This window comes from Anoplolepis gracilipes, chromosome 1 (assembly GCF_047496725.1).
Source record: "Anoplolepis gracilipes chromosome 1, ASM4749672v1, whole genome shotgun sequence".
Lineage (NCBI taxonomy): Eukaryota > Metazoa > Arthropoda > Insecta > Hymenoptera > Formicidae > Anoplolepis > Anoplolepis gracilipes.
In genome coordinates this window covers 12,961,713-12,987,904 of record NC_132970.1, presented here as the reverse complement: position 1 = coordinate 12,987,904, position 26,192 = coordinate 12,961,713, and the positions used below count along the sequence as shown (strand labels likewise).

Sequence of the window (26,192 nt, the reverse complement as noted above, 5' to 3'; positions counted from 1 at the left end):
AGCAAGCGAAAGGGACAGAAAAGGATAATGAACTCGACCGATTAATGTAGGTAACAAGCACGACACGATAATATCGCTTAATTGTATATTCTTATTAATGTTTTTATGCAAGTCGTTTTACGACGCTGCAAAACTGTTGGTACTCACCAGACTATAACCAAGGTCAGTACTCACGCGTATTATCTAACGGTAATTTGAATCTGCGACACGTTTAAAAATGCGACGAAAATGAGAGTAAACATTCCTAGCAGTCCAACTATCTATTTTCGATTTTAATCCTTTTCTTTTTGCAATATCTTCATACATATAATATTCTATCTGTCATTTATTTTTGTGATTATTGTTAGTAAAAAATTCTTCTTTACTCAAAATTATATATATTTTCTCAATAATTTTTCAGATTCTTTTTTATGTCTTTTTCTCTAGTAGAAAGCATCATTAGAAAATATTTTTTAATGAGATAGAATATTACATGTATACTAATTATATTCATGTTACTTACTTACTTTCTCAGAGAGAGGAGAGATTATACATATTAATTATTTTTCTATTAGATGTTACATTCTTCGTAATAAATATTATTTTTTTTTAAATTGCTTTTTTCATAAGTATTTTTATAATAAAATTTGTATAAATATTCTTAATTTGCGAAATTCTGTATGTTAAAATTATTATTTAAAATTATTATATTTTATATATTATTTTTATATCGGTTAAATTGATTATCTTATCTGAGAGGCTGAGTAACTTCTTTACTGTAATCAAAAGCTTGTACTGTTATCTCAATATTTTTTCTCTTCTTATAAAAAAGATATTTTAATATTTTCTAGCGAAATAAAAATTATACAGGGTGTCTCATAACTAATGAGCCAACGCTTGTGAGTGGGCTAAAAATGTATTAAGTCATTTTGCGATTTTCGCAATAGTTATTAAAATATTAATTAAAAACGCTTAGCGAACAATATTATACATATCTACAAGATGTCCGGTAATAATCGCCCCACCTCTCTAGGGCAGATAGAGGGGTAAAACTGAACATAAAAGTCCTGTATCATTTTGCGATTAGCGTAATAATTATTGAACTATTAATTAAAAATGCTCAAGGCATGCTGAGAGCTATATGCTGCGCGCGCTCACACGCTGAGCGTTTTTAATTAATATTTTAATAATTATTGCGAAAATCGCAAAATGATACAGGACTTTTATGTTCAGTTTGACCTACTCTATCAGCCCTAAAGAGGTGGGGCGATTATTACCGGACATCTTGTACATATGTATAATATTGTTCGCTAAGCGTTTTTAATTAATATTTTAATAACTATTGCGAAAATCGCAAAATGACTTAATACTTTTTTGTTTAGTTCACTGTACTCTATCCACTCACGAGCGTTGGCTCATTAGTTATGAGACATCCTGTATATCTATTCATACATATCAATGACTTTAAATGTGATCATTTTTCTGATACATGAAAATATTTCTCTTGTTCACAATTTATTCGTTTTGTATAAATAACATATATAAATACTAATCATTATTAAAATATTTATATAAAAATATTTTGTAATGATTTATTATATTAATCTTTATTTGCAGTTATTATCCTTTTTATCTGATTTTATTCAATTCCTTTTTAATAAATTCATAATTTTCTTAAATTAAGTTGAAAAAATTCTTAAAATTAGTGAAAGCTAAAAAAACCTCTTAGATCACATTTACGTCACTATTTTATTCGTATTTATCTAGAGATTTGTGAGAAATGGCAAATAAACGATTGGAAGGCGCGCCGCACGTTTCTTGTCTCTATTGATTAAGCTACCAATTGTAGAACATAAAGAGATTGGCTTCCTAGTCGAGTACAACGTGATGGATCGAGAAGCCATATTTGTGTCCAATCCTATTATAAATCCGCCAGTGGTTATACTGCACGGAAATGCGTTGCCTTTTAACATCGCAAAATGACAAAAATATGGGTGAAATATCGATCAAACTGTCGCTGACGTTTACAGACCTCGAAATATATTTCAACCTCTGCCTGTTGAATTTTATGAATAAAGCATTAAAATATTAAAATATTATAGTCTACATAACATTGCAAATTAATTGTAGAATGCGATTCAAATTAATTTTAGGATGACTTGATATAAATATTAAAAATTTTTTTTTAATTTAAAAAAATTAAAAACAAAATTTGAAATAATCTAATTTAAAGCATTAACTGTGCAATTCTGTAGAAAAGTGGTCATAATATTACTCGCTATCTTTATAATGTTGATGATGATATATTATTCATTCTTGGCGTTATTATTTCGCGGAAACATACTGATTGAGCTATTCAGGAACAGTGAACGTCGCGCATCACCTCCTCTTAACTGGAGTGTCCCGTAATGTTCATACGGATAATGCATGCAAACCTGGTTTGATTGGTTTAATGAGGATGTACCTGCATCTGAATAGCGAGTGCAAATTATGCGCGCGTGATCTCGGAACCTATATTAATGTTATGGTTATGTTATTTTCACTTTACCGATAGAAGTAACGTTATAGTACGTAAGATGGAACTATCAAAGACACTAATCGTCGATAAGAGAGAAAGAGAGAAAGAAAGAGTATCTGAATTAAGAAAATAAATTCATATTTCGTAATGATTAATATGTAAAACTAAAACTTTTGTCTCTCCATTATTTCCTTCTGTTTCTATTATCATAAATATTACAATACATTAATTATTATATGTATAATATATGCTCATCAGTTTTTTATATTTTTAAAAATATCTCTTTTTGATAAAAGAATATTTCAATTTATATTTTTCGCACTTGGTATGAAATATTGGATGAAAAGAAGGTGCAACAATACTATAATAACTGAGCTTGTTAAAATGAGTTGAGAGACATTATAACGTCTTGATCTATCGTTTGCGACGCTGCGATAATTTTCTTTATAGCGCACCTAAATAGAATCGTTAATTAACACGCGTCATCGAGTTCAATACTCACTCGACATTTATCGATGCTAAGATTAAGGTAGATGTAAATGAATGCAGTCCTGCCTGGCGGCCACGGACGATGGAGCTTCACTTTAGGAATTACGGCGTTCGACGTTCCAGCATTTTTTTCTCTCCTGCTCGCTCATTTTATGTTCCTCGCACATATAACACCGCATCGCGTCGCATACGCGTTGCACAATTAATTGCAATCAGCGTAGCGTTTCTCGTTACTCTCCTAACGCTTGCTTGCCGGGAAGAACTCGAGTATAATAGCGTTCCCCTCGCGTGAAGTGGAAATTTAAAGATGCATCCAGTGTCGTGCTTATAGTTTCGAGAGCCTAGTACCCCGTATCTATAAGAGACTCGTTAATTAATTAGCTAATCTAAAAAATTATCTAACCTATATTTAAAAAAATTTATCACGAATATACCCTAAAACAATAAAGATTAATATATAATCTCTCTTCAAGATAAAGAAGTAATAAATAACAACACAAGATGTTTGTTACACCACATTCTCGAAGTGGATAGCCATGAGACCGTTAAGATAGTATGTAAGATAAAAGTAAAAGATATTAATTATAAATGACATATTTTTCACATTTGTCATAAAAGAGGCTCAATAAATATCAATATTATCACATAATGCAAATAATGGTGTCAAGGGTTCTTTAAAATGTAAATATAACTTTGATACAACCACTGATAAAAGTACAAACATAATTGTCACATTTTTAAGTTTCTCAATAAAACTATTGAATTTTATTCACAGGTTTTTGCAAATTATATAAATAAATTAATTAATAAATTTCCGTGTGTATAGTGGGAGAAAAAGAGAGAGATCTTCTACTTTTAAAATAAATTTTAAAAATGTTGTTTTTTTATTCTATTATTTTACATCTGGTTATTACGTGAATGCATTCACTTCACATCTTTCCCACATGAATCCCAAATTCATTTCACGTTGCGCGATTTTGTGTTACTTAATTGTAATCGCTATATTTAGTTACGTGCGCGAATCTGTTTCACTCTTACGCGCTTACTCGTATTGCAATGAAAGCAATTTATGGGAGATCGCATAACGCGGCCACTAAATGAGTTGTTGGATGGCTAGCTATATCATGTACAAAGTTACGTGCATTCTGAATGAGAATTGTGAAATATCTGATTCAAGCTTACATTAGTTAATTAAGTAATTATTTTAGCAGAGAGAAAAAAGTTTCTTGCCATACAATTTAGTTATTCTTCGTATCTTTAAGTTTTTCAAGAATCGAAAATTTATTTTTACGGCTGTATTAAAAAATAAAATCGGTTTAATTGACTTAAAGTTTCCAATGCGCCTACTACTCTTACGCAAGTATTACAATCGCGTCTGCACATCATAAAACGAACCGTTAATCGTTTTGCGACCGACCTTGAAAATATCTATCATCGTGCAACAATATATCAGATTGTGGTGACACTTGCAACGAGGTCGTTTGATCGGCGACAACTAGGCAAGATACAACGAAGGACTTGACAAGGAGGGCACAAACGTCTCTCTGATGGGAAGTCGCACGAATTTATTTCATGGGAAGCGAAGAAAGAGAATCATTACTTGTTTCACGTACGTCAGATACCATCGGAGTTTAGAAAATGGCGTAATTATGTAAAATGATTAGATTTTTCGATTGCGGAAGTAAAACGATGAGATATTTCAGATCTCTACAGCGTAAGAATAAACATCCTACGTTAAAAAGAAAGATAAATGTAGCAGCAGAGAGCAAGTTACATCCTCACAAATACAAAAGCTAAAATTATCATTCAAGCACGGCTAAAAAAACTTTTTTTATGATAATGTATAGTTGATTTTGCGTTTTGTTTTGAATTGAATGTTTTTCAAGAAATTCAGTTTTTTATACCAAAAAAATATTTTGATATTTTGTACCATTATAAAAATATCATACTTATTAGGGACAGGTGTGACTAACAATAAGTCTCGTGCTTTATTCTATGAAAGCTGTATATAGGAGCGACAAAGTTAAATGTAAAGCAGCTTTATACGCATTAAGTATGTGATGATGAGTCACCGACGAATTATGTAAAAGACATTCGCCGGTTATTCGCATATAATAACATTCGCGATAAGCTACAATGCCGTTGAACGTATACACTTACAAAAGTATCGACAATTGGATATTGCGGTAAACTGATAAATTATTGTCGAGTTGTTACTTCAAATATTGATCCAGTTTTTCGATGTGCAGAAATAAAAGAAGTAACATTCTTTTTCTACCTTTTCTGCTTGTCTTTAAAGAAAGCTCTTACGCGAAGCACAATGTTAATGAAAATGTTTAAGGAAACACAACCTGGGAGAAAAAATAGAATACTAATATATAATAAAAACAAATATAGAAAAATAGAAACTTATATAAAATGATATGTATGTGTTATACATATACAATATATTACACACGAATTAATATAGACTTATTTCTAAATAAACACAGATTAACAGACGGCAAATTTAAAATCAGGTCAATCGTTCATCGTCATTAAAGAATTCGACGGTTGCGAAAAACAGGTTCAGAAACCTAAATAAGCAAATAGATATGTAGATACTTAAACCTGATGATTGCCAAGTTTGATCGTGCAACAGATAGTGGATAATCGATAGATGAGTGTTCCGGTTGTTGGCTACCGATAATTCTTCGACACAAAGATTACAAGGACGATTCTAGAGGCTGATGCATGCTATTCTCATTTTACGTAATAAGATACCTTTGTCTATCGCGGGCATATGTTTTGGAATCATTATCGCGGCAGTATCTCTGACAGACAGAAGTAGGAAGTGTACCAATAATATTTTTGAGGTTTTATCGCAGCGTTACCTTGTATGTTGATACGATTGTTATTTTTTTCATTTGTAAGATAATTTATGTAACACGTAGACAATGGATAAACACACGTATGACTCACAAACTAGAAATACTATATAATTATAAATATATTGTATTTTTAAAAATCCTAAAAAACTTTTTGATTATTAAATCATTTTTAAATAGTATCTGTATAATTATATAAAAAAAGTCTATAAGTCCTCTAAAATAATGATTAAGAAATCGAATAATTTTAAAAATAGAAAAATAGAAAGTTAATAAATATATTCCACGGATGTAAATAAAAATATTCTAGAAGAATTGTACACAGTTATGTAATGTGGCAACGAACAAGCCATAATAATCCAGCCAAATAGTTTTTTCTTTTAAATGTGAAAATACAACCTTGATCCCTCTTAACCCGAGAAAAATATATTGGTTAAGTCCGATTGTCAGTAAAAGGGTCAAGATGCGTCGAGAGCGTGACGCAAGCATCGTCTGGCGTCTTAATTGCACTCATAAACGGTTCCGACGCAGCCGTTGATACCGTTGGCCCGGGAGTTAACTTCAGGCAACATTATCTTCATCACGCGCGAGATCTCTTCGTAAGAACACGGGCTATTGTGAGCTCGTCCGGCTTCACCCACGATTTTTCTCCGACCGACATTCTGCCGAGAATAGCAGCAGGTATCGCAACGAGATACGACTACGGATCTCTCGCGGCTTACTTGATGATGCAAGCACAAAGTATATCATGTCGTTGCTCGGGATTTTTACGTCATCGTGTCCTTTATTGCACGTACCTTCTCGAATTGATTAACGGTCGGTCGTTTAATTTGTTTTTATTTCAGGATGGTTATACGATAAACTGGCGTATATCTTCTTGTAACAGAGATTTTAAGCGTAAATTATACATCTGCGATTTTTCAGTCGCTAACGTTAAATCTAATAAATAAGCTAATAAATAGTTAATAAATAAGCTAATAAATAAGCCTATTGCTTAATTAATAAATAGTTGTAAATGAGCAATATTTTCATTATATATATATATATATATATATATATATATATATATAAAGAAAAATATTTGTATATAATTATATAAGTCATTAATTGAGAAAAACTGAATTTGTGCTCTAAATAAATGCGATATAATAATCAAATACAATATATGCGAAGAAAAATAGCTTGAGCAAATCTACTATCTTTAAGATTATATTTATATTAACCAAAGTAAACTTTTTAAATTATTTATCGCACGATAACTTTCTTATCATATATCATAATTTTATTTTTAAATATATCTATACATTTTCTTTTTAAATAATAACTGTTGTTCTAATATCTTGCCACAATAAAAATTATAAAAAGATAAACAGTGAAAATCTTAATAAACTTGATAAATATAATCAGATATAAACTTAAATATTTCCTACGATTGGACAAATAATAAAACACAAATTTATTTAATATAAAGAAGAGTAATATAAAGGAATATATACATTTTAAGACAATTAAAGTACAATTAGAGGAGTTTTTGTTTAATTGAAGTTGTTGGCGAAGTATTTTGACCTCATTGCGGTATGTTCGGAAGAGAGAAGTGGATCATCGATTTGAGATTGGAATCCCAAAATCGAGGTCAACTTTGGCTGATATCTCTGCTAGTACTTGATAATTATGCTGCATGCATTGATCATCTATGCATTGTAATGGTGTTTTGAATTGGGATATTGTCACATATTTTGAGAATATTATATACAATTTAAGATTATTATTAAACTTTATCATTTATACACATATGATTAAATGTATGCGGTTTTATTAAAAATAAATAAATAAATATAAATCTTTGATCAATATGTAATTAAAAAATTGCAATTAAAAGTATTTGTGAAAGTTATAAAATATAGAACATTTTTCGTAAAATATAACAGAGAGTAGGACTTTTTTTATTGCATATTTTTAATCAATTTTTCAATAACAGGTTCTTTTAACAACAACCAAAAAAATTAAATATATGAATAATATGGTACATAAACAATGTGTTTACATTCTTTTATGAAATTTTATATTCTTTATGAAAAATATATATTCGTAGGGACCGTAGAGAAAGCGGCCCTATATTATAAGACAGCAAACGCACTATTTTAGCGCTGTATCTAATCGACAGACGACTGGATTGGCACGAGACGAAAATTATAATCTCGATAAATAGAATGTGCTTATAGAAATTTATAGCTAGCCATAGCAAAGTATAACAGCGTACAATTTTGACTATGAGAGTATAAGTTGTTCCTCGCATTGACTCATTAACTTTAATGATCCGCACGATTTGTTTTCTCTTAGCGTCGTTTCACTTCCAAGACCTGGCATTTGGAGCACGAAAGCACTTGAATAATGGAAATGTAAGGAGAACACGCTACACGAAGCATCGTCAATGCACCACCTGTCGCTACAAGTGCGATTGATCTACGCCCAACTGATATAGACACGAATATGTTGACGTCAGGAGCATAACACATTAAATCCATATAGAACAAACTTTGTGATCTTGCCGAAATGCATATTAATTTTTAACAAATATTATGTTCATATCTAGTCTATGCTATTTACAATAAAGAATGAATAAAAAAATCGTCTGCTTCTAACAAATAAAATTATATGTATTTTATATTTTTCTTCTAGAAAAGTAAATGCAGGTAGAAATAAGATTAAATATTAAAAATAAAAACCAGTAAAATTGAAAATAATGTTATCTTTGCTTCATAATTTTAGAATTATTGCAATAGTAAGTTCGGATATTTTTTTATATTATATTTCTTTCTCAAAATTAATATTTAATGAAACGTAGATCAAAATGTTTCTTATTATACATCAATTTTTACTTTGCAAAATAAAGTAACAAAAAATCCATATAAACAAGATGATTAGGATCCATCAAGGATTCTGTGACAGAAACTTTGTTTTTATTTCGTACATGAATTCCCACATTCCTAACAGCACTCTATTTTCACGGATAATAAATTATGAAAGTAGCTGGAGACTCTTTTAGAACATGTCGAGCAAACAAATAAATCTTACCAAAATCGCTCTTCTTTTCCGCCACGAGGTTACTGTTAAAGCAAAAATGAAATATCGCGTCGCTGTGAATAACTTCGCGATTATAACATTTTTAAGCATAAAGGAAATCCGATCTATATTTTTCGAGAAATTATCATATCTGCATTGTTTAGTATAAATTTAAAATATATCATTAAGACTGCGCTAATTTCAATGTCATTGTATTAATTTAATGGAGTGAGCTTATCGAAAATCGTTAACGGAACCTTTGTAGCTCTTGTGTGCAGCTTCAAAAATTAAAAATTAAACATTAATTGACTGTATTTTTGTTTTTCGAAAATGAAAAATATTTTATCCAATATCGGATTTTACAATACATCAATTAAAATTTATGTATTGATTATGTGTTATTGATCTAAAATTTTATTTTTTAGTGATATTCAATTTTGCGTAGTAATAAGCAAATGCAAATTTCATAGTTATTTTTTTTCTTTTAATAAAACCTTCCATAATCAGTTTTTATAAAATGCGGGCAATATCTCGTAATCAGCTTTTTACGTCGGATAACATGTTCGCTATTAAAAACCTGTCAGCATATGGGGTCGCGTTATGGACAAGATTAACGGTAAGGAAGAGAGAGAGATGACCCAGCAGAAAAAGAAAGTATAGAAACCATTTCTCCTGCGCGGACGTGCAGATTTCTCGACGAAAGCAAGAGAGTGCACTTATATTCTAAAGTGTGATGCGTGATGCCAATGGAAACTTAATTTGTAATCGAGCCGATTATCACCCGGACTTTTGCTATGAAACTCTGGTTACGAGAAAGCTCGATGAAATGATGCCTCTAATTTAAATCCAATTAAATTTCAATTATTGCCCTAAAAATCTGCGATTCTTTTAGGAGCTTTCAAAAATCAAGAAGAGATCTTTTATTATATATATATATATATATATATATATATGTATTATCAGAACACACATATATTAAAAACGTTAAAAATAAATTTATTTTATAATAAAATACATTTTATTATATGTGTAAATCATATTTTTAAAGTTAAATAATTCAACGACTTTTGTTTATCTCCATTTATTAAATTTCTTAACTTCGGAGAAACACTTATCCATAATCTATACTTGTTTTGGTACGAAAACTTTTTACTTCATTTCCCACCCTTGCTCAGTTCTTATAAGCTACTTGTATCGAAAAACTCGGTTTGAAAGGTGATTTAGCTGGAAATCGATTTCTATTAGCAATAAGCGCGTTTATAAAAAAATTGATTCGTTAGAGAAAACTCACAGTACACTTAATTGCCAATTTCCAGTCATATTAACCCAAATCGAGATACATTCGTGGCTAACACAATATACGTTAATTATTCCTAGCAGACTGATTTCGACTGATTACATCATTTGATTGCGCAATGTTAAAATAAAATTTTTAATTTGAACTTTTTTTTTAAAAGCAAAAATTTTATATCTTTTAGACTTATAATTTCATAAAATTTTATAGTTCTTTTTATTAATTATTTAAATATTAAATCTCTGATTTACCTACATAATTATTTTTTATATATTTCTCTATTATATATTATACAGTATTACAGTAAATAAATAAATAAATATAAATATATATATATATATATTTATTTATTTATTTATTTATTTATTTATTTGCTTAACCATCCCACCAAAAGCTTTTAAATCTAACAATAAAATTAACGAAGAAAAGAGATATTCACTTTATACAAGTTAACAAAAGATCAACAATGCTAGAAAGACCAGGAAGGACGTTTGCTACCTCGAAAACACGATTTTTATACTGATTCAACGAGAGACAATTGTGAGAGCAAGTTAGGAGACTGAAAAAAAGAGAGAAAAAGAAAGAGAAAAAGAAAAAAGAAAGAGAGAGAAACGGCGAATTCGACGAATGTTTCTCTATGAACGCGTAGAGAAATCATTCGCGGACGAAAGTTTTTGTGATTTAAAACGGGTCGTGCGACGAGTTCACTTTCGAGAGAGTGTACGATAAAAATTACGGGAGAAAGAATATGTACCTACGATGCGTGCATACATTGTCTAGCCGCTCGTCATTATGCATGCGACGTTCGTCAATATCTTCTCTTTGTCAGCGTTGGCAGTCATTCAATGACTCAGACGCGTGTATCACGCCGTGCATTCTGACTTCGACGGCGAAACGATCGATTATCGGAGTACATGGAGAATCATTCCGATTTTTTGATGAAAATAAAAAGATATCTCAAACGATACTTCAATATTAAATAATATTAATATCTTTAAAAATAATAATTTTTTATCTAAAATTTGTCTCTATTAATATTTTTTGTGTGTGATATTAATTTAATTAATATATTAGAGATAATATATTAGAGATAACTTGCTAATAAGCAATAAAAAATACTTGTTTCATTTCTTTCCTATATTTAAACATGATATATGTATAATGTATATATATATATATATATATTTAAAATAAAATCTGCATTTAAATATATGTATATTATAAATTGAAAATAAAATTTTTTTTTAATCAGTAATTTACACATACAAATAAAAACAATGCCTGTAAAATTGTAGATTTAAAGAAATAATATACGCGTTAAAAATGTGTTTGAAATATTTTATGTATATATAACAACTGTGCGAATCGCAAAACTAGATCTCCAAAAATTGCTAAATCCTAACTGCCATGTAGAAAATATTTACGAAAAGGATCTTTTTCTTAATAAAAAAGTATAATACTGGAAGAAATAAAGATGTCTATAACTGAAGACACACACACACACACATTATTTCGAGAAAAGTGTATGAAATATCAGAAATAGATCATCTTATTGTAAATTCGAAAACGTCACAGACGTGATCAGAAAATCGATTGACTTATGTGCGCGTGTAATATTTATAGGAAGTGAGTTTTACACTTCACGGGGGATTCTACTTGCTGAACCATTTCATCGCTTTCCTGTATTATCGAAGACAGGATCAGGAAATAGAATAATAGCATTCAAAAACATTTACGTCTTTTTTTTATCGATTGAATTCAATTATATGAAGCTACATATTATTAAAAATAAAATTGTTTTGATATATAATTGACATTTTCATGTATAAAAAGTGAATACATATCGGAAATTGCACGAATATTCTTTCAACAAACAAGTTTCTAAAAAAATTGCATTTTCTTTTTTTTTAAACTAAAACTATTTATCGATTTGATTTAGTTACAGAAATTTTAGGAACTTTAATCTACAAGGTGAATACTGTGATTAATAATAATCTGAAATTAAAATTTTGCTACGGCAAATCAAATTTGGAACTGAAAAAAATTCAAAACAAAAAGAAAGTTATGCGAATGTTGATACTGTGTATATAAACAATCACTTTAATGTTAGCTAGTTAATGAATTTTAGCTAACATCTTATGCAGTTCCTCTCATATAACAATATATGTAATAAAGTACTTCATTACAACATACCAACGACGTTATAAATATAACCTTATCGCTTATCTAATCTCGATCATGTAAGATTCACACATATATGATGTGGAGAAACTGAATTTCTCGTCTGTTCTTTATATACGTCGCACGTATATAAATGTAAATACAGCATGAGTTTCTATATAGAATGTTCCACAAATATTATGTATTAATATTGTTAACATTTAATAATATTTCTAAATTACAGTTTCGTCAAAGTAACTTTTATTTATATTGTAATTAAATAAAAGATATAATTTTTTATGTATTCTTATTTTAATTTAATTTTCAGAGAAAAACTTAATTTTATATTATTTATATAATTATTTATGGAAACTATTCCTGTTAAAAAAAAATTAACCAAAGAATTTATAGTAGACAGGAAATATATCCATCATCATACTCCACATCATACTTGAGAGCCTATGCATATATCGAGGTGAGCTTTGTAGAGATCTAAATAAAAAGAAGTATATTCTCAAAACGAGAACTCGAATAGGAAGAATTAAATAAAGTGGTGCGATAGGCCCTCCCGGGAGTGGTTGATTGTTTCATATTCACCTTGTGCCCTACAAAAGTCTAAAGCGACGCTTGATATCGATTTCTTTCCCAAGGTTGTCCCTTGAAATATCTTTCCTAGGTAAGAGTGCTCGCTTATATTCCGATAAGAGAGTTCGCATTTCTAAATATCATCGTGTCCGAATTTTAAAAATATTCGCTGTTATCAGACAAAGAATTTATGTTTCATTTGATATTATTCTCATACGCGATAAAATTTTCAATTAGTCTATAGTTGAAATTTTCAACTATTTTATACAATTCTGAAAGTGTTCAGATATCAAATTAGAAATGTGTCAACTTAATTTTTTACTGCTTGTATAGTTTTGGCGAATTAAATTTTAACGATAAAAAATATAAAAATTAAATAAAGTTATTAAATTCTAAAAGCTATTAAATCATTAAATACATTAATTTAATATTCAATTAATCTAAAAATATGATAAAAAATAAATAATATCGGGAGATAATGTTACTTTTCGTAACATGATAAAAATTGCACAATTATGTTCCTCTTGTCTTTGCTATATTGTTTTGATCTGGTAGATCTTCGTATGCGGTAGAAGGTATGTTGCCGAATGAGGTAATTCGTTGTCGAATGAGACGTTTCATTTCCTTAGTGTTTCTCAACCTGAATAGTGAAAATGTTCGCGAGATGTAAGTACTTTTAGGGTTTGATATCGACCATTGGAACCGCTATAGTTAGTGCTGTCAGAGGATATACCTCGTACTGATAATAATGGACGTGTAATGGTTACAATCTAGGTCGTTTAAATCACGATAACATTATTCCTCGTGTTGCGGCAAGTGCCAGGCGAAACTGGACGAATAACGTGAAGGTCAATCGCATGTAGGTGCGCACGAATAGAGATAAACAAATTTTTTTAATCTCAAATTCTATATAAAAATTGTTAAAAGTACAAAGAACAGTTACAAGAGGTACAAGATCTACTATTATGAAGATGTTATGATACGTTGCTCAATAAGAAGAATTGGAAATAGTGAAAAGCAATTGACAAATGTAGGTCGTCAAAGAAACGCTTGTTTCTTGTGTACGCATGTGTTATATGTATCTACAAAAATGCGTGGACAACTTAATCTTATATAAAGTGCCAAGACGTTTCAAATTGTTGAACATGCGCTCACGATGTGCCCGATTATGCGTCAATTATGCGTCATAAAATGAGATTAAATACATTTCTAAACAACGAAGACATCGAAAGATGATGTGAAAGAAATTCAATAGGCTTGTATACGGAGTTCTCGAAAGTCGCTCTCGCGTCGTAGCCTACAATGTCATACAAGACTGTTGAATTTTTTTCCACATCATCTTTCGATGTCTGCCTGTTGTTTTCCCTGACCCACACTCTTCTTAAACTTTTTAAACCGATGGATATATTTTCGTGCGGTGGATTATGCTTTATCATATTCTCGCTTAAACCGTCGTTAAATTACAAATTTATATTCGGCCGACCATAAGATGTAATTAGCCTTTTCTTGCACAATCATTTCAATGTAATTTTACAAAGAGCACGTGTATAACTCTTTACAACAATACACAATGCTTATTTCAAACTGCGTGAGCCCAATTCCAACATTTGTCGCTCAGGAAAGTGCTATGATGTTACATTTATGATTTATTATACATGAAAGAAGCATAATTATAAAATGAACCACTTCACCATTCATTCTCGGACATTCTGTATATTTAATTTTTACGTTACAAAATTAACTATATATTAAAGATTTTATTTTATTTTATTCCAAAACTTTGTTTTCAATGTTTTCAGCGTATCTCATGTAAAACTTGTATTTATATTATTCGATTTCGTGCTTTTCAAGTCATTAATTCGTTGACGAATCCGATCATGAATGAACAAGAGATAGGTCACGCATAAAAATGAATCGGCAATTAATTAAGTTTTACGAAGAGGGCGGCGAAAGAAAACGTGACTAGCAAGCTGTGAGGAATTTGGGACAAGTTCAATGGGAGCGTCTAAGTGAATCGTAGGAAAGGTGCTGAAGGCGTTCGAAGGTTGAAGGTGACTGAGAGAACCCGTTAAGCTACGAAAGCTTTATCTCTATGAAATCTTTTACTGCTTGTGTTGTTTTGCGATAAAAATTGTGCAGTATAAATTTATTGTCATATAATCCACTATCGTGTGATGATGATTTAATTTTTTTCAGAGTTATAAAAAAAATGTTATTTTTATAACGCGCAGAAAAAATTATTCATTTATGATCGCTGGAACGATGAGATTTAAATTATTTATGTCAAGCAATGACAAAAACGACTTTATTTCACTAATAATGATACTGCTATTATAAAATGACAAACAGGTTTTCGTTTGTTTTCAATAAAAAAATTTCTGTATTGACTCAAAGGAACGACAATACTGCAACATATCATTCCTTGAAAACTCATAAATATTTCCAAATTTCGTAATGATGAGTGACGTTATACGATTCAGAAAATGTTGCTTTGTATATGCCACAATATTTACTTATATTTTGTATCGACTTTTATCAATTTATTCAAAGTCTGTAACTTCTTTTATGATACCGCAGAACTTGATAAAAATATTATTTAAAAGAATTTTTTTACAGAGATTTATGTAACTGTAGACAGTTAAATAAAAGGCCACAAATTGGGATCCTTTTATAATACCAATGCTCACTTCGATCGAACGTCTTCTTTCTCTTACGGTATTTTCTCTCCTTTTAACCGCGAGACATGCTCCCATTCATTTCAGACTAGTTGCGCTTCGTTGCACTCGATGGATCTTCCATCTACTTCTGCATACAGTTACATATAATATGTATACTCTGCGATGCATTCCCTTCAGGATTTCCGCCTCAAGATTTGATGAAAATTACATAATTAAGATATCACTGCATTACTGCCTTTCGATAAAATAACCCGTTATATTTTAAGTAATCTGCATCATTAATTAAAAGACAAGTTTATACACACACACACACACACACACACACACACACACACACACACACACACACACACACACACACACACACACACACATAAAGATAAAGTTTTGAATGAAAATTTCACGTTTCTTTCTTTTTTCGAAGTTTAATTTTTCATATAAGTAACTATATATTAATAAAATTTTATTTTATTTAAAATAATATATAGTTACTTATATGAAATATAAGTAACTATATATTAATAAATTTTTATTTTATTTTAAATAATCATCACAAATTATAAATAATTTTAAGTTGATCAAATCCCCTTATGTTTTAAACAAATAAAAATTAAAAAAAAAAATAGAAAATTTTTAAAGATATATAAGAATAGTTTCTTGTATTCACACGAATAACAATCACAGTAGTCCCAGCGAGGAATGCATTTGAATATTATTGTAATTTCATTGATTTTATAATATGTGGAGGTACAAAGGCCTGGGCTTTCGTCTTATACTTTTGTATCGTAGTCATGGAAGAGAACCTAGGATGCGATGCACGGCAGCGGCACGCAAAAGCGGAAATGACGAATAGCATTTGTGCATCACGTCCGAAGGTTGCGACGTAAAAGTGTGAGCCAAGGAATCCTTTCACTCGGCTTGCACGATGTAACTTCTTATGTTTGTTACGGCGGTGGTTTTGCGTTAACACGTGCTGCTGTCTTATTTTCTGTGTGCCGACAATCTCGTGTCACGTGTCACTTCTTCCTGATGATTTTGTCCATACTTGGAATAACTAACTTCTTCGACCTTTGTACGATATGTATATCATTGATTATCGATCGCAACTAGACGCTTTCGAAATTAAATCGCAAGTGTTATCATTATAATACGTATTTATTATAATAATTGTCAAACCTCAAAGATTATTTCATACTGACAATGAGTGTTGGTTCTTTTATCGAGAATTATATATCGTAAGAGAATAATCAATGTTTCGTATATCATTTAAACTGGGCAATGTCGAATTTCACGGACAATCCAACAGAAATCTTTCTTATGTATTGCAATTATAATTTTTAGTAACGAAACATAATTTTATATATCAGTTTTTAAATTCAATATTTTATAATTTTAAAAATGTACATCGATTTAATGTTTGATAATAATAAAGTAGAGGTATGTAAAGGTAAGAATTGTAAATATAGCTGACTCGAGGATCTACAGTTTATAGTATAATATATAATATGAAAAATTAATTGATATTCTCGAAAAAACATGATATAATAAGATTGAATTCCAATTTCCGCGTTAAAATATCACATTGATATGATATATGCCAGTTTATAACATGTATGAATAGCTTCCAATATTGCTTCAGAAAACTTTCTATTCATAAATTATGACGGTCCACCTCAAGAATCTGTTATTAGGTAAACAAAAATAACTGCAAGAGTCTTTATATATGCTAAGATGTGCGTTATAAAAAGAGAGAAAGAAAGAGAAAGAAAAAAAAAAGAGAAAAAAGAAAGAAAGAGAGAGAAGAATACTAGAAAATATCTTGTGAGTAGAGATGTAATCGTGATAATCTTTCTTATAGCGTTTAACAATTTAAATAATTAATGATTAAAGCTATGTCTATATTAATGCCAGGTTTTCGATTCTTGTAATATGATTTACGTATGTAATAATTATTTCCCAGATTCGTATCATGTATTAAAAGGCACACGTTTTAAGAGAGAGAGTATAATGAATTAGCAGAAGCGATCGCGCGATAGAGAAAATCGAATAACTATATATATTGCTTGCCGTTCCATTCCATTCGGATAACCCACTTTCGACCACTATTGCAGACTTCAAAGTATGCACACGAAATTCCCCCCGAACGTTGTGTCATCGTGATCCTTTGACTATCGTGTTTTGTACGCGCCTTTATAACGTTATTACCGCGTTAGAGAGATTATTACGTAATAGTTATCCGAAATTAATTCAATTATTTTATTAATTATCTTTTATTTCGTGATATCCTTATCGTATAAAAAAAATATTTTTTTCTTGTACATTTCATAAAACATTGAGAAATGAATATGTTAATATTAAAAAAATATATATATAGCCTTTCAAGTACTGTTTCGAACGCGTGCATACACTTCGCCCACATATTATTACGGAGCACCGCCTACATGTAAATTGCAGCACATTAACGATATTTTTGCATTCCAATTTATCGAAGCGCCGATCAAGTGCTCTGTAAGGTCTTAAACGGGGACGTGACCGGGCATGTACAGATAGTATGGGCTGATGATTCGTGCGTAGGTGCCGAGCCCGCCGTTTTGCACATCAATGACCGAAGAGAACGATAACGGCACGGCGAGCGAGGAGAGCAGAGAGTAAAGGAACGGGGTGCCAAGGCATCGGAAAATTGCGGCACCGTTGGAGGCGGCAGTTAACCGGCGACGGCCATTCACTTTGGAGGCTGCATATAACCTCGTTACAGGCTACCACACATCGTGTATCACTGGTAAACTGCGCGCAAGCACACACATACACACACCTAAAAATTCCCCTTTTTATATATTTGCATCCATAAAAAAAATTTACTTCTTAAAATCCTGTCTATCTGAGGGAAAGTCTAATAATTTAGGAACGAGGGATTGGTCACTAACAGTTATAATGTATAAAAATTACCTTTTGATACGGATTACCCTTAAATTATACCTCGGATTATTTAAGATTACCTAATAGTATCTTAAATTAAAAATAAATTTTGAAAAAGAAATTTTACTTTAAATTATTTTAACGCTAAAAATTATTTAGATTTACCAAAAATAACCTTGGATTAGCTAAAATTTTGCTGAGATTGCCGCTGAATTACCTAGCCCTTGTACAAAAATTACCTCAGTGACCAACCCCTCGTTTAAGAACCTTCTTTTCCCTGTGATAATTTGATTTTTGTATACTATCTTATACATATATTGCCATGTGTGAAATTATAATGTTATGATATAAAATGAAAGCGATCTAAAAAATTAAATAATTTAGATTTCTGACGCACCATTGAATTTTATATAGTAGTTAATTTATTGTTAGTTCTTTCAACAATTAAACAATTTCGAGAGCTCGTCCGCTTGATACACTCTCGATGTCATTACACAAATTATCTGGGTTATCGGGCTCGTTACCGTCACCGCTATCTCTGGCATCATTATATGGGCGGTTTTATCTGATTACAAAGCGGCATAGCAAGCGGATAATTCGCGTCTGGGGAAAGGCGCGACGCGCCGACGATAAATCCTCATCGGTCTCATTGCGCAATACCCGAGTGGTTCCTCCGTCTTTCTTTGCTGAAAGGAAAAATAACCGGTAATTGTGTACGGTATGTGGGAAGGAAGTTTTACGATGTTCTAGAGTGCGCCATAACACGGTTTATTTAATCAATGCGACTTCTCGAATTACAAAAGTGCTCGGTTTGCGCGATATTTAATAGCTTTATAGGTACTAACTGACAAAATGTTCCGCGTTCTTGACGTCGCGTTTACGTTCCACGTGCACATGTGCGTCTTATTACGCAAGCATTTAAAAAAAAAAAAAAAACAAGCGACGATATTCCGTTTTTTTTTTTTTGTGGCAATATACACGAGATGCTCGAAGGATACAGCTGATCTCCATCGAAATGATTTCTTAATTTCTTGCGCCAGGAAATAATTATTTGCTCGTGTACGCAAGTTGTCATGCGATTGCTTCCTGTCATTGCTCTCAAACGATTGAAATTCCGCGTATATTAATGCTTTTTCCCTTTTATTCTACGTGAAAGGAGATTCTTAGTAATCTGCTGAAATGTGATTAAACTGCCTTCATTAAAATCAACTGTCTTCGTTAAAAGCATGGTGAGAATGCAGAATATCATGGACGCGTGTCGTTGGATATGCTAGATCGTCCGTTATAAATTGTAACCCTATGAATTACGACAGCGATACGGAAACGGCGGCAAACACGTGGATAAACGTTGTTCGCCGATGATTGCGTGACGCGAGGGAAATTTACGAGCAAATTTTTCCGCGTGATTTCACTTTGCACGTCGCGTCGTGATGGCGACATCATTTTTGCGTTGCGAAATTGAATTTCAAGCACATCGATCATCGATCATCGAACATCGAGAAAATAACGCTCAAACTACAAACTCGAAATGTAGCAAACAGCTATTTGTACAGATATTTGTACATCAAAATTTCTTACGCTAATAAAATTTTTACGCAAATAAAACGGCAAGAGGTATCAGAAATATTTAAGTAAGACAGAGTTTTAATTAATAAATTTAATGCAAACTTGGTGTCATTTTCTTCTTCTTAATTTTTAATATTTTCATATTTTAAGACAATTAAATCTCAATAAATTATACACACAAAATTAAAAAAATGTAGACATAATGATAACTAAAATTTCGATATTATTGCTTTCATTTAATTCGCATAATACTGTGCATATTTAATTGCTTGTAATTTATAAAATTGAAAATTAATGACACTATCATATCATCACATAATTGAATCGAGATCTTATCTTGAAGAGAAGACAGATGGGGAAAAAACCGGGAGAGCCCCACACACACACACACACACACACACATTCAAAGAGTTAATTCTAACAATAAGTATACATATGCGAATTACGTGTAAAAAAATAAATTACGCAGTTCACAGGTAGGCCATGTGTACAATTTATGTCCAACAGCCGGTCACATTCTATTCATTGTCGCGCTCCACATTGCCCACGCAACGTCCTTTCAGAGATTTAATGTGCGTTACGCGACGTAGGCAGGTGCAACGAAAGAGAAAGAGAGAGAACAAGAGAGATGCAGATCAGAACAAGAAATAACACATGATTTACGCCTTCAGTTAGCGGAATTCACAATCGCTCATGACTTTTCTCTCTTTCGACGGCTCTTGAAGACAGGATCCTGGCAAAACACGCGCGTTATTTTCCATTTCCGTTACAGTATTTATGAGAAGCACCGTGCGTTCGTCGCGCAGGAATGCGCGCATCACTGGAAAGCCTTTATGGCATTTCATCCGGTGCGACTGCTTACAATTCGTGCACTCGTAATGGCGAAAGTCATCTTTAACATGAATTCTGATAAATAAAATGTTCAAAAGTTAAACAGGATGAAGAAAAAATGGAAAAAGAGTAGCAATTTTTTAAAATTCTATTTAAATTGAATTAAAATTTATGATACTGATAAATTAGTTGTATAAATATGTTAAATACGTACAGAATATATATTAAAATTATAAATTAAATTTATAAAAAATATAAATTAAAAAAAAATTATAATAAATATGCTAATATTAATATTCTTTTTTTGAGTTGTATCGCACAAAAATTTTAAGAACTAACTTTATCGGTTTTTTTTAATATGTATATAGTGTATATGCTTACAAATTTAAGTGCCGTGTGTGCTTGATGTTACGACAACATAGGTTCGTGTTGCAATAATATTTACAAAATATCGCAGTTTTGTACCGTGATAACAGAAATTGTATTATCACACTATAACAAGTCCGAATTGTATTAAGAGTTTATTTTTTCCTTACGCGGTGATAAACGCAGAATTCATCCTCGCCGTCGAACAAACCCTACCCTTGGCCTTAACCTTCCACTAACATAAGTTTACTGACGCTATATACCTTACGAAGCACACCATGCAATTATGAGAAGCGTCAGTGATTACAGACCTTGATGTTCAACCAATGAAATAGTGCCATATAAGTCGCCGCAACCTTTTTAATCCTGCATTCAAGAGATGAATACGTTCTGCAATCATGTTTGATATTTAAGTTTTTAATTTAAATTTTCTTGCTTTCAGAAAATTGAGTTACGTCTTTACATGACAATCAATTGTGATGTTTTTTTTTAGCGGGATAACATCGTTACCAAACCTATCAAAGATGAGGTAGCTGAATCATTTATACAAGCTAGAACACGTTATCACGATCACGTGGTTACGCGATCTGCAATTCTATTATCAATCCGTTTGATAAGATCACACCGCGCAAATGAGTTATCGTAGTTGACTGATATAAGCGTTTTTATTATGTCATGATCTTAGTGTTAGATTTATAGCATCGTAACGTTTTTACAAGTATGTTTTTTGTCTTTGCATTACGTTGGCTAATAAAATCATTGATTTCAATCGTCATCGAGATTCTAAATCCCAGGGAAATATATCGCAAACATCATCTCATTTCAGATTAACTTCTTTATATGCTAGTCTAAAAATACATTTTATAAGAAAGAACGTAGAAGTTTCTGATTTGAATAATAATCCACTAATATTGGAGTTATATTCTCAACACATAAATATATGCTTTGTATTTTTCGGTATTACGTTTCTTGACTAGATATACATATACGTATATCAAATGAAATATCCATTGAAATTTTTGTTACTCATTTATATTTACGACAATTATTTTCTATCCATATGTAACATCAAATTTTCCCGTTATCATTAAAAATATATCGTTAATTTTATCGCATATTTTTAAAAAAATCCATCTTATTTGATATTTATCTCTCAAAATTTTGGAACACAGTGCTGTACATATTTATATAGTATGATATCGTCTTGTGTCAACATTAAGATTTTGAGTAAGCACATGTGGTGGCGCTTAGATATTGCTTATGGCGGAAGCGAATCTAATACACACCACACACACACACACACACACATCAAGCTCAGGCGGATGCTGACGAGAGGAATGCGATATTCGCGGGCGAGAGCACGGAAATCTGGAGGTTTGCCAATTTGTACGACGTCCAAACCACTGTGTTACGAGAGGACTTTGCTCTTTCTTGAGGAGTTCCATGACTTTACATCCGTTCCGCGCGCTTACCGACGAAACCGCAATACCGAATCGCGATGCAAAACGGAAACCATGGAGAAAACTGTAGGGAGGATTAATTAGTAATTACGAGTCTTTGGTAATCAGAGGGTAATCGGCTTGATCGAAATATATTCTAGGGAATTCTTTTGGAGTGAAATCGTCTCTCGAGAGAAGCCCCATCATCCCAATTTCAAATTCTCCGCATTTAACGTCACTTTTATCTCGTATAAAGATATATATTATCTGAGAATCGAGCGGTCGCAATTAGCGTTAAATACTCGAGCGAATAGACCTAAATTTTATTACCCGTCGTATTAGATCATCCTCAACGATATTTCTCACAATTAACACAAACGAGATCGGTAAAAGAGGCAGAGAATATTGTTGAATTATCGTAATTAATGAGCGGGATGGGGCGATAAATCAGTGCGGACGATAAATCACAACGACGGCACGTCGAGCGAGATGCATTTTATCGCGTATATTACACCGGCATCGATTCGGGAATACAAATGGGACGCAACAGATACAAATGCGATCTTCGATTCGATCGCCGAGAGAAACTATTGACCTTCCACCGTGATGTTTTCCGCATTCCGTGACGCGTCCTTTCAGGGTCAGTAATCGCAACAGAACCTTTCCCGTCGGTTTCTGCGTGTATATAGTTTGCTCGTTATTATCTGTTCAAATCGGTTAAACCCCAGCGAAAAATTTGACGAAAAAAAAGCTTCATCTCGCGCAACAACATATCATGCTTTCGATCTGATTACGCGACGAAATAAATTGCGTATGTTCTTGTATTGAAAGAGATAGATAACGCAACATGTAACATACAAATAGAAAGCCTGACCGGTAACTGACCTCTAATCATACTGCCGAAGGCAATCGCGCCGAGTCCTTGAAAATGTCGTAAATAGGATTGAGAATGGATGCTAAGAACGGAATCTAATTACAACGGCAACTAATTACCGTACGGTAGGAAACAATGTCGTGAGAACGTTCGACTGTTCTATGACTGTTCCAAAACACGACTGAAACCGCTGTTACACGAAGATTGACGTATAAAGGTACAGAAATTATATTCGCAGAGATAAAAAAAATTAAAAACGTTTTAACTGATCGCTGTGTATTTATCGTCCGGAATCACGCTCGATTCACGAGCGTCCTGTTTTCCTTCCAACTGTTTTTGCGACTCGGCGCGGAGGAAGAGAGCGAGGATATATATATATATATATATATATATATATATATATATATATATATATATATCATCGTGGAAAATATTTTGCTTATGTGTCAAAGTCTGGAACTATCGGCGAGAATATGCCGGTTGCACGATCATGCCAGCGATGATTATCAACTGGAATTTCGCGAATTCCCGCGAACGACGTCGTGACGGCTCGTCGTTCGCCAGACATCACTGAATACAGAGTAATTTTCTGCGTGGCACACTCACCGAAAGCAACTCCTCGTCGTTACGGCGTTACGGTGATGGAATCGACGACGGCTGGCGATAATCCTTCCGTGAATCCGGCGAACTAACCCCAAGAAATCCGTGTATCCACGTGTGTATGTGTGCACGTAATGCGTGTGTGCTGGAAGGGGGGAACGATAATCAGACACCGACACTGTTTAACACACTCGCGAAACACGCGAACGTCGCGCGACACGTACGGCACGCGATTTCACGGCGATGGAATTTTGTCACGTCGCGGCGTTTTCTCAACGAACGGTACCACAGACGCTCATATTGCTGGCTCCGCGGAGTGAATTACCATTCCAACTTCTTCCCTCTCTGCACTCGTAGCGCTCTGGGCGTGGTTTAACGCCGTAGAAATCCGAGCGTTGACGAGCGCGCGCGCCAAGCGAGTCCGTATGCGCGCGCAACTTTTACCTGAAATATACGCGCGCGCAACATTTGAACTTGTCATTTAACCATGAAGTAAGAATTATTATAATTAAATTATAATAATTATTATTATTTATTGTTATTAATATTATTCTTATTTCATGCATTTAACCAAAATGTCGTTAACGTTCTTTTCTTTTTAATTGAATGCAATATGTGAGCATGCATATAAGCGTTTGTGGACGAATCGACATCTTTTAATAATTAAGATTGTCAAAAAGATGAAATTCTGAAAATATTTGGAATAAATGCCGAGAAAAAGAAACAAAAATAATTTGAAAATTATTTACCGCCTAGTTCTTTTTTTTACAATCATCAATGGAAAATTACACTTCATCAAACATTACAAACTAGATATATAGTTAGATCTCTAGCACAATGAAAAATATAAGAAACTAAAAAATAGAGATAAGGAATAAGAATTTAGGAATAATACATTTCGACCTTTATAAATAGATGGTGCAACGCACAAAAAAAGAACTCTTTATTCCTCGTTCCTTACTCTTAATCATTAATATCACTTTCCTGTTTCTTATATTTTTTATTGTGTTAGAGCCTTTATGCTTACGAACTTTGTATGCTGTCCTTATTTTTGCTATACGAGAGCCATCTAGAAGAAAATATTTTTTGACTGTCGATAAAGTCAATAATATAAACATATATTAATGCATTTGAGGGTCGATTGTTCTAAAACGTTGGGTAACTTTGAACCTCGTTGGTAACTATATCTTCGTCTCTCTCAAATAAGTTCTGAAAAAAAAGATGAAGATATAGTTACCGACGAAATAAAAAGTTACCCAATTTTAAAACAACCTGAATGTATTAAATCATTTATTTTTATTATTTTATTATATAATTGGCTATTTATTAAGTAAAAATAGTCAATTATAAAATAAAATTTACTGAGATTATATTCACTTTTTTAAAGCTGAAAAAACATTCATTAGAAGCAGAGAGAAGCCTGAGAGGCGCCATAAAACCGTTTTTGAGGGAACCCATTTTCACCGCGGTACAGTGGCGCTAACTGGATCGATTTTAGAGCCGGTGGAACTACGTAGCTGAATCGACTTTCCAGCGGTTCGCGTCCGTGCTAGATCCACAAATTATGGTTCGTGTCTGTGCTAGATCCATAACTGTGGATCTCAAGAGTACGAAACATATACATTCATTATTATTTTATTACATATTATTAATTGCAACTGCGCGTGATCTTTTTTCACTTTAACATATATTATGAAGTAATATATATATATATATATATATATATATATATATATATATATATGTATATATGTGTATAAATATATATATATGTACAATATATGTATAAAAAATGCTCATTTTATTTCACATAAAATTTAATGTTTTTATGATTTCAATGAAAGTATTTGGTAAATATTCACATAAGGTCCACCCCTTTCAGAAGTCAATGACCTTGACATATGTTGTCAAGATCATTATCCTCAGTAACGCTTAAAAGGTTTTAGCCGCCGCTCGTTTACTAAAAA

General features: G+C 32.0%; 1 protein-coding gene across 5 annotated transcripts in view; it reads right to left on the bottom strand.

Annotated features, from left to right (window-relative positions):
• The window catches only part of Synd (protein kinase C and casein kinase substrate in neurons protein Synd), a 53,707-nt gene extending 29,135 nt beyond the window's left edge, over positions 1-24,572 (bottom strand). Inside the window, exon 1 of one of the 5 annotated variants that reach the window (XM_072901985.1) lies at positions 24,232-24,572. The gene's annotated coding sequence lies outside the window, so the exon portion shown is untranslated. The remainder of the gene's footprint in view (positions 1-24,231) is intronic. The other 4 variants (XM_072901610.1, XM_072901720.1, XM_072901812.1 and 1 more) reach the window with 4 other exon arrangements.
• Between the last annotated feature and the right edge of the window lie 1,620 nt (positions 24,573-26,192).